This window comes from Giraffa tippelskirchi, chromosome 4, assembly GCF_054371585.1.
Source record: "Giraffa tippelskirchi isolate mGirTip1 chromosome 4, T2T-mGirTip1v1.2.pri, whole genome shotgun sequence".
In the NCBI taxonomy this organism is placed as follows: Eukaryota; Metazoa; Chordata; class Mammalia; order Artiodactyla; family Giraffidae; genus Giraffa; species Giraffa tippelskirchi.
This window is the reverse complement of record NC_137278.1, coordinates 155,288,051-155,302,944: the sequence shown is the minus strand read 5'-3', so window position 1 is coordinate 155,302,944 and position 14,894 is coordinate 155,288,051. Positions and strand designations below refer to the sequence as shown.

Below are 14,894 nucleotides of genomic sequence, written 5' to 3'. Positions count from 1 at the left end.
ATTCTGAAGGGAAAATAAGGAGAACTAGAAAGAAGGATAACTAATGTAAGGCTGAAGATACCATGATAAAGGTAAAGCTGTGGTAGTATAGGCACCAAGAGCAAAGACTTTGCTCAGGATTTCAGTTGTTGGCCTTAGTACAGTTCTGCCCCAAATCAAGACTCTAACAATCTTAAGATCTCTAACAATAGATCTTAAGATCTCTCTTGGGTACAGTGTTTGCTAAGAGGGGCAAACAACTAGCAAAGGGAATTCCCTGACAGTCCAGTTATTACAACTCTGTGCTTCCATTGCAAGGACACAAGTTCGATCCAACCTCTGGTTGGAGAACTAAGATCCCACGTGGCACAGCCAAAAACAAAAACAAAAAACTGGCTAAATCACAATCTAGACAACAGACCTCTAGAACATATGCCTCAAGTTATCTAATTATTTTCCTTTTCTTCTCTTTGCCTTTATACCCAGTAGAGGAATAAGACAAAAATCACATGCTCTAGAGAGCTCTTTTGGCACTGGAGAGATGACGATTCTAGAAAATTTAACTTCAGTGTGAGCAGGAAACTTAGAATGGAATGTACAGAGGGAAATATGGTAAACTAAAGACAAAGAGGAATCCAGATTTGCGAAAACTGTTTCAAAAAAGGCAGACAAAATGAGAAGTGTGGGATGCCCCGAAGGGTTCCAGAACATTACACCTAAGCCAAAGAGTGCATCTATTGTTTTGGGGTGCAGAGATGTCCAGTTGAAACAATGGTGTACCCAAGGGCGGCAAGGTGTGAAAACAGGGAAGGTAAAAGAACAAGTAATTCATCTGTAGCTGAAGCCTAACCCTGAAAGCAAAGGGAAAAAGAGCAAAATATAAGGTAGGTGAGATAAAACAAGCTAGATTTGAGAGAGAGAGAGAGAGAGAGAGAGAGAGAGAGAGAGAGAGAGAGAGTGAGTGTGTGTGTGTGTGTGTGTGTGTGTGTGTGTGTGTGTGTCCGTCCCAGCCTTTGCACTGGGAGCAAGATGACATTTAAAATTAAGCTGGAGAAAATAACAGACTTCAGTTTTCTTTGGCAGAAGGGTAAAAACTAAATGAAATATTAGAAGGAATAAAACTAGGGCAAGGAGGCCAGTTAAAGGCCATTACAGTTATCCAGATAAGAGATGATGGTGGCAATGCTGATGGAGAGAAATTAAAAAGCTTCATCAGAAATTGAGCAGATAAGAGGTTACCTAACTGCATGATTACTTAATATGAACGAGTAAGAATGACTAAAATATGACATTCAGGTTTCCAGCTTACACAACTAGGTAGTATAATTCAAAGAAAAAAGAATTCATTTATGCTTTGGTCATACTGAGTCTGAGGTGCTGTGTAGCAGTCATATGGAGATGTTCAAGAGATCACTGAATAAATGAGCCTAGTACTCAGGTAAAAGATCAAAATTGGACACAGAGAATTACAAACTGCCAACTTATAATAGATGCCAAGTGAAGCTATCAGGGTGGATATGTGACAAACTATGTAGAACAATGTTCTTCTAAATGTTATCCAAGACAACTGACCAGAGACATCACAATTACCTCGAATGTTTGTTAATACACAAATTCCTGGGCTCCATCCCAAGCCTACTAAGTCAAAATCCCTGGGCATAAGCCCAAGAACCCATGTTTCACCCATTCACTCATTCATTCATTCCATAAACGTGTACGGAAAGACCATTCTAGGCACAAGGAATACAGCAGTTATAAAATAAACAAGACCCCTGTACTTATACGTTTGAGGGTTTGGCTATGGCCAGACTATAGACAAGAAAACAAACAAGATAACTAAGATAGTGGTAAGTGCTATGGAGCAAATGAAACAGAACTATAATGAAGGAACAGTAAGAACAGGGAAATGAGGTACAAGGTAAGTCACAGCAGTTGGCAGTGGTGAGATCATGAAGGCTTTTGTAAGTCGCATTCTTAAATTCTCCAAGAGATGCTTATGCCATTAAGGTTTAAGAATCAGAGGTAGAGAGAGAATACAATAGTAACCTTAAGGAAAATACATATTTAAGGGATGAGTAGGGGACAAAGGGCCAGGAATGCAAGTGGAAAAGAAAGTAGTATCACTGAAACATATTAAGAAAGAGAAGGGTCAAAAGTGACAAATGTGCCAGAAAACTTGAATTAAGGATGAAAAGAAATCCATTAAATTAACAAGGTCCACCATATTCTTCCCATTGATTTTGATGGCTGCTGGGAGCTGCTCCACCAATAGTATTAGAAAGTGACCACTCGCCTTCTATAGTCACAGCACACTGTTTCCTGCAAGTTATCAGCTGGTTACTGTCCTAGATCTTTTTCCCTTTTCCCACAGAATCACAAAGGAGAAAACATAATTTGTGAGCACAGGAAGAAAAACATATTTCAAATATATCACTTATTAAGCATGAGTTGTCACTGCCTTATTACTTTCCTCCTAGTTCTGTTACAAAGCTTACAGAAGTCTGAACCACTCTTCTCCAAGGCACGAAGAATGCCCCTAGTGCTGCTCACGCGTCAAAACCATGCACAAATTCTTAAAAACTGACAAAAGTTCTTCAATTGGCACATGCAACAAAAACACTGCCCCCACAAAAATATGAACTGCATCCTTGGAAAATCTATCTTTTAATATGAATGTTGACCACTTGAAGTTTGATGAGCTTTTAGGAAAAAGAATGCTTTGCAGATATGAATATGGTTTTGATCATTATTAATAATAAATACTGCAGCACAAATGTTGTTATCAACATGAAACACACAAAAAACATCACATAAGGTAGATAATGTATCAAGTGGCAAAGGAAACTAGTTAATAATTAAGTTAAAAGTCTACCTCTATGCTGTACACTAGAGGAGAATTATATAGAAGACTAGCAGTGGGAGCAAAATTACCTCCAAAATGGTCATCATCAAAAAATCTAAAAATAATAAAACACACACACACAAAGAAAATTAAAAAGAAAGAAAAAAAAATCTACAAACAATAAATGCTGGAGATGGTGTGGAGCAAAGAAAACCCTCCTAAACTGTTGGTGGAAATGTAAATTGGTATAGCCACAACGGAGAACAGTATGGAAGTTCCTCAAAAAGCTAAAAAGAAAGAAAAAGAAAAAAAAAAAAAAAGAAAAAAGCTAAAAAGAGGGACTTTCTTGATGGTCCAGGTTAAGAATGGTCCTGCCAATGCAGGGGACACAGGTTTGATTCCTGGTCCAAGAAGATCCTACATGCCTCGGAGAGCAGTGTGCCATAACTACTGAGCCTGTGCAGTGTAACTATTGAAGCCCACATGCCTAGTGCCTGTGCTTCACAACAAGAGAAGCCACTGCAATGAGAAGCCCATGCATCACAAGTAGAGAGTAGTTCCCATTCTCCCCAACTAGAGAAAGTCGGCACACAGCAACAAAGACCTAGCACAACAATAAAAAAATATTAAAAAAAAAAACAAAGACAGAAATAACATATGAACCAGCAATCCCACTACTATGCATATACCCTGAGGAAACCATAATAACCATAATTCAAAAAGACACACATACCCCAATGTTCACTGCAGCACTATTTACAATAGCCAGAACATGGAAGCAACCTAAATATCCACTGACAGATGAATGGACAAAGATGTGGTACATATATACCGTACATATATACACTGAACTATTAGCCATAAAAAAATAATGAAACTAGGTCATTTTCAGTGATGTGGGTAGACCAAGAGTCTGTCACAGAGAGTGAAGTAAGTCAGAGAAAAACAAGTATCGTATATTAATTCAAATGTATGGAATCTAGAAAGATGGTACAGATGAGCTTGTTTGTAAGGCAGGATTAAAGACACAGACGTAAAGAACAGACTTGTGGACACATGGGGAAGAAGCTGAGGGTTAAGACAAATTGGGAGCATAGGACTGACATATATACATTGTACATAATGTATATAATGTACATATGTATATCTAATAATGTACATAATGTATAATGTATACACACACATTAGTGCGTATAAAATAGCTAGTGGGAAGTTGCAGTATAACACAGGGAGCTCAGCTTGGTCCTCTGTGATAACCTACAGGGGTGGAATGAAGGGGTTAGGATGGGAGAGAAAGAGGGTCAAGAGGGAGGGTATATATGTATACAAATAGCTAATGCACTTTGTTGTACAGAAGAAACTGATATAACATTGTAAAGCAATTATATTCCCCACACACACAGAAAAAGATACATGCATCCCAACATTCACTGAAGCACTACTTATAATAGCCAGGACATGGAAGTAGCCTAAATGTCCATCAACAGAGGAATGGAAAAAGAAGATGTGAAACATATATACAGTGGAATATTATTCAGTCATGAAAAGGAATGAAATAGTGCATTTGCAGCAACATGGATAGTCTTAAGAGATCATTATGCTGAGTACAGTAAGTCAAACAGAAAAACAAATACCATATATTAATGCTTTTATGTGGAATCTAGAAAAATGGTACAGATGAACTCATCTGCAAAGCAGAAATAGAGATACAGATGTAGAGAAAAAAACTTATGAATACCAAAGGGGAAGGGGGGTGGATGGGATGAATTGGGAGATTGGGATTGACATATATATACTACTACATATAAAACAGAAAACTAATGAGAACCTACTGTATAGCACAGGGAACTCTATCCAGAGCTCTGTGGTGACCTAAACAGGAAGGAAATCTAAAAAGGGAGGGATATACATATAAATATATGTGTGTGTATGTGTGTTTGTATAACTGATTAACTTCACTGTACAGCAGAAACACAACATTGCAAAGCAAATATACTCCAATAAAAATTAACTTAAAAAAAATTACCTCCAGGGCTTCCCTGGTGGCTCAGTGTTAGAATCCACCTGCCAACGGGAGACACAGTTTGATACCTGGTACAGGAAGATCCCACATGCTGTGAAGCAACTAAGCCCAGGAACCACAACTACTGAAGTCCGCATGCCCTAGAGACTGAGAAGTCATTGAAATGAGAAGGCTGCACATCACAACAAAGAGTAGACCCCACTGGCTGTAACTAGAGAAAAGCCAGCAACGAAGACCCAGCACAGCCAAAAACAGAGAAATAAATATTATCAAAAAACATTAGCTCCAAAAGATCAAGTGAGAACTTGACTGGTCTGCAAGTCAGTTTTTTCTCTTTCTTTTCCCACTGCCTCACAGATGCACAATCAACAAATAACCAATTAGAAATAAACTAAGTTATTTTATTAAAGTTTTTGCACAGCAAAGGAAATCATAAACAAAATGGCAACCCTCAGAATGGAAGAAAGTATTTGCAAATGAAGCAACAGACAAGGGATTAGGCTCCAAATATATATAAGCAGCTCATGAAGTCCAATTAAAAAAAAAAAACAATCAAAAAATGAGTGGAAGATCTAAATAGATATTTCTCCAAATAAGACAGACAGAGGGGCCAGTAGGCACATGAAAAGATCCTCAACATCCTCAACATTTGCCTTACTACAGAAAGGCAAATCAAAACTACAAGGAAGTATCACCTCACACTGGTCAAAAGGCTATCATCAAAAAATCTACAAATAATAAACGCTAAAGAGGGTATGGAGAAAAAAACCCTCCCACACTGTTGGCAGGAATGTAAATTGGTATAGCCACTATGGAGAACAGTATTGTTTGTTTGTTGTTTAGTCACTAAGTCATGTCCAACTCTGCAACTCCATGGACTGTAGTGTGCAAGGTTCCTCTGTCCGTGGGATTTCCCAGGCAAGAATACTGGAGTCGGTTGCCATTTCCTTCTCAGGGGATCTTCCCGACCCAGGGATCAAACCTGCATCTCCTGCACCGGCAGGCCAATTCTTTACCACTGAGCCCCGGAGGGGGATTCTTCTCCAGGGAAGCCCCAGAGAACAGTATGGAGGTTCCTTAAAAAAGTAAAATCCTAGGTATAAACCCGGAGAACACCATAATTCAAAAAGCTACCTGCACCCCAATGTTCAGTGCAGCACTATGTACAATAGCTAGGACATGGAAGCAACCTAAATGTCCATAAACAGAGGAATAAAGAAGACGTGATTTACACACACACACACACACACACACACACAGTGGAATATTATTCAGCCTTAAAAAGGAACGAAATAGTAGCATTTGCAGCAAAAAGGATGGACCGGGAGATCATCATACTGAATGAACTTAAGTCAGACAGAGAAAGACAAATATTATATGATATTGCTTATATGTAGAAATTTTTTTTTAATGGTACAAATGAACTCATTTACAAAACAGAAATAAAGTCATTAACATAGAAAACAAACTTATAGTTACCAAAGGGGTAGGGAGTGAGGAATAATTGGGAAACCGGGATCGACATATTCACATTACTATATGTAAAACAGATAACTAATAAGAATCTGGGCCTCCCAGGTGGCTCATTAGTAAAAGAATCCACCTGCTAATGCAGGAGACACAGGTTAGATCCCTGGGTGGTAAAGATGCCCTGGAGAAGGAAATATCAACCTACTCCAGTATCCTTGCCTGGGAAATTCCAAGGACAAAAGAGCCTGGCAGGCTACAGTCCATGGGTCACCAAAGAGTTGGACATGACTTAGCAACTACACAACAGTAAGAACCTACTGTACAGCACAGGACTGATTATTTTAAACCCTGCTGATTACCTCATTTATCTTTACACTTCTAGCTCTACAGGATAAGGACTCAAGCTGAGATATTTTGGGACCTCAGAATAATTGTATGGGTATAAAACTCCAGTTTTTACTTGCCTGCAAAAGATTCTTAGTCTTCAATGAAAAACAAACACAAGCTGCAAAACACCACTAACACCTTTAGTGCATTGGTCTAAGTCAGGGAAGAGACCTTACAAGAGCACTTAACAACTGGCTTCATTTTGTTCCCCCAAGAAAATACACAGAAAGGTCTAAAAATTATCTCCTAGCAGTTAAAAGAGACTGAAAAGACTTTTTTTTTCCTTGTGGTATACAAATTAAGGAGGGATAGAATAAAATGAGTCTTTTTTAAATTACCAGAAGTGTTTTGACTACTGGAGACATGACTGCCTGAGCTTTGGGGTGGGTTTGTTTTTTTTACCTTTTCTCCTTATCCTCTCTCATCTCCAGGCTGCGGTTCCCAATTTGATTAGTTCTTTTTTAAAACATTCCAGGAAACTTACTGTCAAAACTAGAAAGCTGACAGGACTTCTGTGATGGTCCAATGGTTAAGAATCCGCCTAGCAATGCAGGGGATATAGGTTTTGATCCCAGATCAGGGTACTAAGATCCCAGATGCTGGAGCAACTAAGCCTGCTCCCCGCAACTGGAGTCTGGGCGCCACAGTGAAAAATCCTGCATGATGCGTCTAAGACCCGAGGTAGCCAAATTAACTAATTAATTAATTTAAACAAACAAAAACCAGAAAGCAGAAACGGTTTTCCAGTATAGATTCAAACAACTGGATTGAACAACTCACAAGAGATCTTGCAGAAAAGCAAAAAGTACCTGGATTTATGAAACATCCCAGAATCTTTCCTTTCATACAGCCCAAGTAAAAATGATGGAAGAACTGCAGATTACCGTAATTAGGGCTTTCAACACCCATTTTTTTAAGAGTTGGAGAAAACAGACACATGCTAAGGAAATCTAAGGGAACTCAAAAAGGAATTAAAACAGATCAAGGTTAAGAATTCTTTCCTATCTATATCTGTTTTCAGAAATACACTCAAATTTAAGAAGGAACAGACAGAATAACTTTATCAGAGAGATGGAACAAGTGCTACTTTACCAAAGTGGCAACCACAGTAAGAACAAAACGTAACCAGAAAAGACAATTAAGTGGAATGTTTTCTACAGAGGATGAAAGGATACAGCAGGAGGAAAATACTAAAGCCACTGTGTATGAAGACGGTCTCTAAAATTAGACCCACCAACTGTATTCATGCACACATATTCAAGCCATGAGTCCAGTTATTTTTCCTACTTGTAAGTTGGCAGCACATTTCACAGAGGGACATTTAGAGTCCTTTATCCCATCTCACTAGTAGACGCAGGGGAAAAAATAAAATAAAAACAACACCCGTGTGCACACACACAGAATTTCATAAAATTCTCTCCTCTGTACTTCCTGGGGCCATGTAATGAAAACGCAGCAGTTTTATCCCTTCCTCAAAACTTGCTTTCTCCTAAAAGCTTTCCTCGAGTTCATGAAGAGAACTGGCACAGGAACAAGCAATGCCTCATTCAGAAACCATTACCTATACTGAAACATCAGTACTCGGTACAGTATTTTTATCTCTTAAGAGGTGAGAACATACGATGTTTGAGTATCTCTAGGTACTGAGACAGACTTCCTAGAAACTTTGTGAAAGGATTTTAAAAAGAACAAATGTGGTAGAAGCCTTTATCAATGTGCCAAAATTATACCAGAAAGTATTCACAAAACAAAAATATACCTCTCTACATTAATAACAACAGTATTAGACCCAGTCCAATATACACATGATCCCCAATTCTCCCACACTCCCACCCCCAATTCAAACCATTCTCTCATAGGCTTGGAAGCTTTCAATGTCCTGATAAAAATTTAAACAAAAACAGCTTTGCAACCAACATTCTTACAAAGTGTTAAAAGCACTATCTCACCCCTTTCACCTTCCTAAGCTGAAAAACAGTAGCCAGGGCTGCCCCTAGAGAGAAATCTCATCCAGGCCACTTTAGCCAGAAGGTCAATGAAGATAACAAATACACCAATCAAGAAATAAGAAAGGAAAAAATAAATAACGGAAAATCCACGGAACTCAGGGGGGCCTGTTCCTTTATCCTCAGACTTAATTTAGTTGCTAAAAATGACCCCAAAAATGGGTTTGTGGAAAGAAGGATGAGACGTTCCCCACAATCAAACACTCCACCATTGTTAGAGATGGGTTTTCTTACGAGTTTTCAAGATCAACTGTCTCCACATTTATAGGGGGGGGGAGAAAAATCTAACCCATACAGCCCAGACTATAATATTAACATCTTCGGTCGACTGAAAAATTCAAAGTGGAACCAGCCTACTTAGTTCTGAGGCCAAAGAGGTAAGGATGGTGACATTTGTCTCTCGAGGAACCAATCTCCAGGAAGAGCCTGAAACAGTAAAAATTCTGACCACATGAGATCTGAGATAATCTTCCTCTAAGACACCACGCTCCATCCTCTCTGCTTTCAAAGTGCTTTCACTTAAAGACCTGAAAGCACAAGACTTCTGTCAAAACAGAAACGTGGCAAGAACTGACAGAAAAAACACTCAAGTTCTTCCAATAAATATCTTATAAAAGCCTAGTGGAAATCCATGTCTCTCATTTATGACAATGAGAGAATTCAAGAATAAAACTTCTTTATCTAGTCAATCAAATTTGTTGAGCACCTGCTGCATGTCAAGGGCTATGCTAAGAGCTGAGGATACAGCAACTGATAAAAGATTATCTAAACCTCATGAAGCTTATTTTCTAAAGGGTGAGATTAAACATATATAGTATGTTATCTGTTGATGAGTAAGGAGGAAATTAAAGCAAAGTGGGATAGAAAGTTATGTAACTGTATGTGGAGGAAGGGCTTTGCAATTTAGATAGTCTAGGAAACGTCACTGTTAGAGCGACTTTTAAGTAAAGACCTAAAGAAAGTGAGGATACAGGGTTATGCAGCTTTGTAAGAAAAAGGTGATCCAGGAAGTCTCACTGGCACAGCTGCTGAGTCAGATGTGCCTGAAGTGCTCAAGGAACAGTGCGTTCGTTTGCTGCTGAGCGGGAGAAGGGGGCAGCAGGTAAGGCTGCTACAGATCTTGGACTTTAAAGACGACTGTAAAGTCTCTGGGTTTTATTCTCATACAGGAAGGAGGCCATCTCCTCTTCAGACTCCTTTCGATTAAAAAAAATCAGGCATCCGATTCTTACATGCGCAAGTTTTTAAAATTTTGTTTTAAAACTGAAGCTCTACAGTGTAAATCATATAGTAGACACTAAACTGGAATTTAAACACTGAAAATAACACTTGTAATAACAAGTATTAACTGTCAGTGAAAATTAGTAATACAATTTTTGCTGCGAGTTCATCAGACCCTCAAGAAAGGTTCTCCGTTCTCTCAGCCCTGTGGAGAACTGTGAAGGGGAGGAAAAATACAACTAAAAGTGAACTGAATTGACTACCACTTACTACCACTATTTAAGCCATTTTAGTCTTGATGCCCCAGACTCTTTGGGGCGGGGAGATAAGAGAAATAAAAGGAGAGGGGGGAAAAAAAGCATTAAGAAGAAAGAGGAGCACAAGCAACTGATTCAAATGTCAATCTGACTATCCAAAAATACAATTGAAAAAAAAAAAGGTTAGGCATTTGTGCAAGTCCTTAAGTGGAACCTGTCACCTCCCTCCACCAGTCACCATGTTGCCTACCAACAACAGAGGGCTCAAGCTTCTCAATGTTAGTTAAGTCTATTTGGAAAAAATATATAAAAGGACATCCATCCAACTGAGAGCTGAATTTAAATTTTTCCACACCGGTCTCTGGTTTAATGAACCTCTGGGACTGTTATTCGGTCATTTTTAATCATTACCCAAGAACAATTCATTTTGAATGAATAAATACTTTGTGGAGTTTCTAGGTTAATGGTCACAAATGTTGCAATTTGAGGCTCCAGAGGTAATCAAAACCGAGAAGAGTTTTCAAAGCCTCAGGAGTTAGCTGCAACTGCAAATGAAACGTAGGCCCAACTTTTAAGCTCCGAAACACCTCCTTGTATGTTCCAACTCAAATCTCTGTTCCTCTAATAAACTCGGGCACCAACAAGATCTGAAACACTCCAACACCTTTCCCTCCCATTTCTCCAAGGCTCGAAGAAAAACGGAGATCCAAGAAACACATGGGACTAGTCACCCTGGAGCACAAGGGCGTAAGTTTTTAGGTCCCACCGCACAGGCCACAGGTGGCGCCAGCCCCCCCACTCCCCGCCCCGCGCCCCTCGTTTCTCGCCTGCGCTCCCGGTACACACACGGGGGGTCTCTTGCCTCCGGGCCGTCCTTCACCGGAGGCTCGGGTCGACCCACCGCCCGCGGGTCCGGGCAGCAGCAGCGCGGGGAACCCAGGCCAGGGGGCCTCCGCCTGCCCGCCCGCCCGCCCGCGCGGCCGCCACGCCCCCTCCCCACGGGCTGCCCGCGTCGCCCGCCCCCTCGGCCCGGAGGTGGCCTCACCTCACGCGGGCCGTAGCGGGGAGGGCGCCAGCGTCTCCGCCCGCCGCCCGGGCCCACGGCCGCTCGGCTGCGGCTCGGCCCCGACGGCCGGCGGCGGCGCGCTTCTGGGGGCGGGCTCTTCTCAGCGGGGGTTTCCCCAGGGCCCAGGGCGGGGGAGCAGGGGGGGACTGGGGCGGGGGAGGGGAAAGGGGCTTGGGAAGGAAGGGGAGAGGGGGAGAAAAGGGGGAAACCAAACCCGGAAAGGGAGAAAAGGGGGGAGGGGGAAAATCAGAAGGGGAAGAAAGGCCCAGAGTCCGCCCCCCGCTGCGGCCTGCGCCCTACGTCACCACGTCCGGCGTAGTCGTCACCGCGTCCTGCGCCCGGCGCTTCTGTGCTTCCTGTGTGCCTGTCTCCAGGCCTGCAGACCCCACCCCCTGCGCCGCGTGTTCACCCACCTACCCGGCGCGCTCACTCACGCTCTCACTCTGTCGCTTCCGCTGCGTTACCTATGTCTTCAGCCGCCAATCCACATCCACTGCGCCCTTTAGTTCACCTGAAACACATCAAGCCTGTCCGAGTCACACTTAATTTAAACATGATACTAATAACTGAAATCTTTAAGTTTACAGAGGACTTTCAAAATAGCCTTTCACCTAGGACTGTAACTCCTGGTCCCCAAACAGCATATTTGAAGTAGATACTTGTAGTATAAATGGATAAAGATCATGTAGTAGGTAAATGTCCATTTTTTCCCTGATGTAAAAATTTAACTCTATATAAAGTAGGTTTCATGCCATCACTTCATGGCAAATAGATGAGGAAACAGTGGCTGACTTTATTTTTCTGGGCTCTAAAATCACTGCAGATGGTGACTGCAGCCATGAAATTAAAAGACACTTACTCCTTGGAAAGAAAGTTATGACCAACCTAGATAGCATATTAAAAAGCAGAGACATTACTTTGCCAACAAAGGTCCGTCTAGTCAAGGCTATGGTTTTTCCAGTGGTCATGGATGGATGTGAGAGTTGGACGGTGAAGAAAGCTGAGTACCGAAGAATTGATGCTTTTGAACTGTGGTGTTGAAGAAGACTCTTGAGAGTCCCTTGGATTGCAAGGAGATCCATCCAGTCCATCCTAAAGGAGATCAGTCCTGGGTGTTCATTGGAAGGACTGATGCTGAAGCTGAAACTCCAATACTTTGGCCACCTGATGTGAAGAACTGAGTCATTTGAAAAGACCCCAATGCTGGGAAAGATTGAAGGCAGGAGGAGAAGGGGACGACAGAGGATGAGATGGTTGGATGGCATCACCGACTCAATGGACATAAGTTTTAGTAAACTCTGTGAGTTGGTGATGGACAGGGAGGCCTGGTGTGCTGCAGTCCACGGGGTTGCAGAGTCAGATATGACTGGACGACTGAACTGAACTGAACTAAAAGTAGGTTTAAGTCCTTCCTGTTTAAAATCGCTGCTTCACACCACCACCCTTTAACACACAATTCTTTTTTAAAAGATCATCTTAAATTTGCAACTTCCCCCACACTGTCCATCCTAGGCAGAATCAGTTTAGTTACTGATTACATGTATTTGTGTAGGATTGGGGGTGGGAGGAGAAGGGGACGACAGAGGATGAGATGGTTGGATGGCATCACCGACTCGATGGACATGGGTTTGGGTAGACTCCGGGAGTTGGTGATGGACAGAGAGGCCTGGCGTGCTGCAATTCATGGGGTCGCAAAGAGTCGGACACGACTGAGCGACTGAACTGAACTGACATGTATTTGCATCATTTCTTGACTAACTCCCTCAAAGCATTGTAGTCGTACATGGATAGAATTCAGTCATTAAATATGTATTATGTAGTGGTGCTAGTGGTAAAGAACCCACCTGTCAATGCAGGAGATGTAAGAGACAAACAGCTAATATTTGTATTAATATTATATGTATGTGTATGTATATATACCACACTGTATGTGTATATATATATATATATATATATATATATATATATACACATACACACACACACATATATATGGAGCTTCTCTGGTGGCTCAGTGGTAAAGAACCCATCTGCCAATGCAGGAGATGCATTAGATCAGGAAGATCCCCTAGAGGAGGACATGGCAACCCATTTGCATGTTCTTGCCTGGGAAATCCCATGGACAGAGGAGCCTGGTGGGCTACAGTCCATAGGGTTGCAAAGGGTCAGACATGACTTAGAGACTAAAGAACAACAACAAACATGTGCTATAATAGAGAGGTGTTCAATGTGCTGTGGAAACACATGAAGGACCGTTTAGTTCTTAGACTTAAGAGAGATCAAATAAGCTACAGAGATGCTAAAGGTGAAATTTCAGCTAACCTTGAAGAATATAAGTTAGAGTTCATCAGAGAGACAATGGATAACCAACAATGTTGTAAAGATAAGAAATTCTCCTTTCGTTCAAAAATCAGCAATTTCTAGGTTTTCAAGCTGGAGGCAGGAGGCAGTGACGGCCAGGAGGAAATAATAACTAATATTTGTATTAGTGTTATGTATGTATGTATATAGGGCTTCCCTGGTGGTTCAGTGGTAAAGAATCTGTCTGCCAATGCAGGAGACATATGCAGGAGATGCAGGTTCTATCCCTGGTTCGGGAAGATCCCCTGGAGAAGGAAATGGCAATCCACTCCAGTATTCTTGCCTGGGAAATCCCACGGTCAGAGGAGCCTGGTGGGCTACAATCCATGGGGTTGCAAAAGAATCGGACACAACTTAGGGACTAAGGCAACTAAACAACAACAATATATGCACATGGAGTATAGGATATGTAGCATTCTACATCTGTTATTTCAATTTAATACTTAAAACAGTAGGTATTGCCCTTGTACTCATTTATAAGAGAAGGAACCCTGGGCTTCCCTGGTGGTGTAATGGGTAAGAATCTGCCTGCCAGTGCAGGAGACACCAGTTCGATCCCTGGTCCAGGAAAATTCCACATGTCATGGAGCAACTAAGCCCATGTATCACAGCTGCTGAGCCTGTGCTCCACAGCAAGAGAAGCCATTGCAGTGAGAAGCCTGTGCACTGCAACGAAGAGTAGCTCCTGCTCTCCACAACTAGAGAAAGCCTTCCCAAAAGCAATGAAGACCCGGCACAGCCAAAAATAAATAAAGAGAAAAAAAAAAAAACTCTAGTTAAAAGAAAAAAAGAAAAGATAAGGAACCCTGGGGCAACAAAGTCCCAGATTTCGAACTGAGACATTTTATCTTCATAAACTGCTCTTAATCACTACACTGTTAGAAATGCAACTGGACACGGTGAGGGAGAGGGGAAGGTAGGGTGAACTGGGAGAATAGCATTGACATATATGCACTACCATATATAAAACAGGGGGAAGCTGCTGTATAGCACAGGGAGCTCAGGTCAGTACTCTGTAATGCCCTAGAGTGGTGAGATGGGTTGGGAGAGACTCAAGAAGGAGGGGATGTATGTATACATATAGCTGATTCACTTTGTTGTACAGCAGAAACTAACACAATATTGTAAAGCAATTATACTTTAATAATAAAATAAAATTTTAAAAAAAGAAATGTAACTGAAAAGGGTAGGTTTCAAAGGATCTGTGTGTCGTAATGCAGAGTGAATCAGTAGGGTCTTTTAGGGGCAAATACAGTAATTGAAGAACAGCTAAGGCAGAAAC

General features: G+C 41.4%; 1 protein-coding gene across 50 annotated transcripts in view; it reads right to left on the bottom strand.

The window, feature by feature from the left end:
* The window catches only part of R3HDM2 (R3H domain containing 2), a 170,046-nt gene that overhangs the window by 145,879 nt on the left and 9,273 nt on the right, over positions 1-14,894 (bottom strand). For 49 of the 50 annotated variants that reach the window (XM_081594345.1, XM_081594341.1, XM_081594347.1 and 46 more), the window contains exon 1: positions 11,231-11,525. The exons of the other annotated variant lie outside the window; for it this stretch is intronic. The gene's annotated coding sequence lies outside the window, so the exon portion shown is untranslated. Of the gene's footprint in view, positions 1-11,230; positions 11,526-14,894 lie in introns of those variants that run through there. 50 annotated transcript variants of the gene reach the window in all.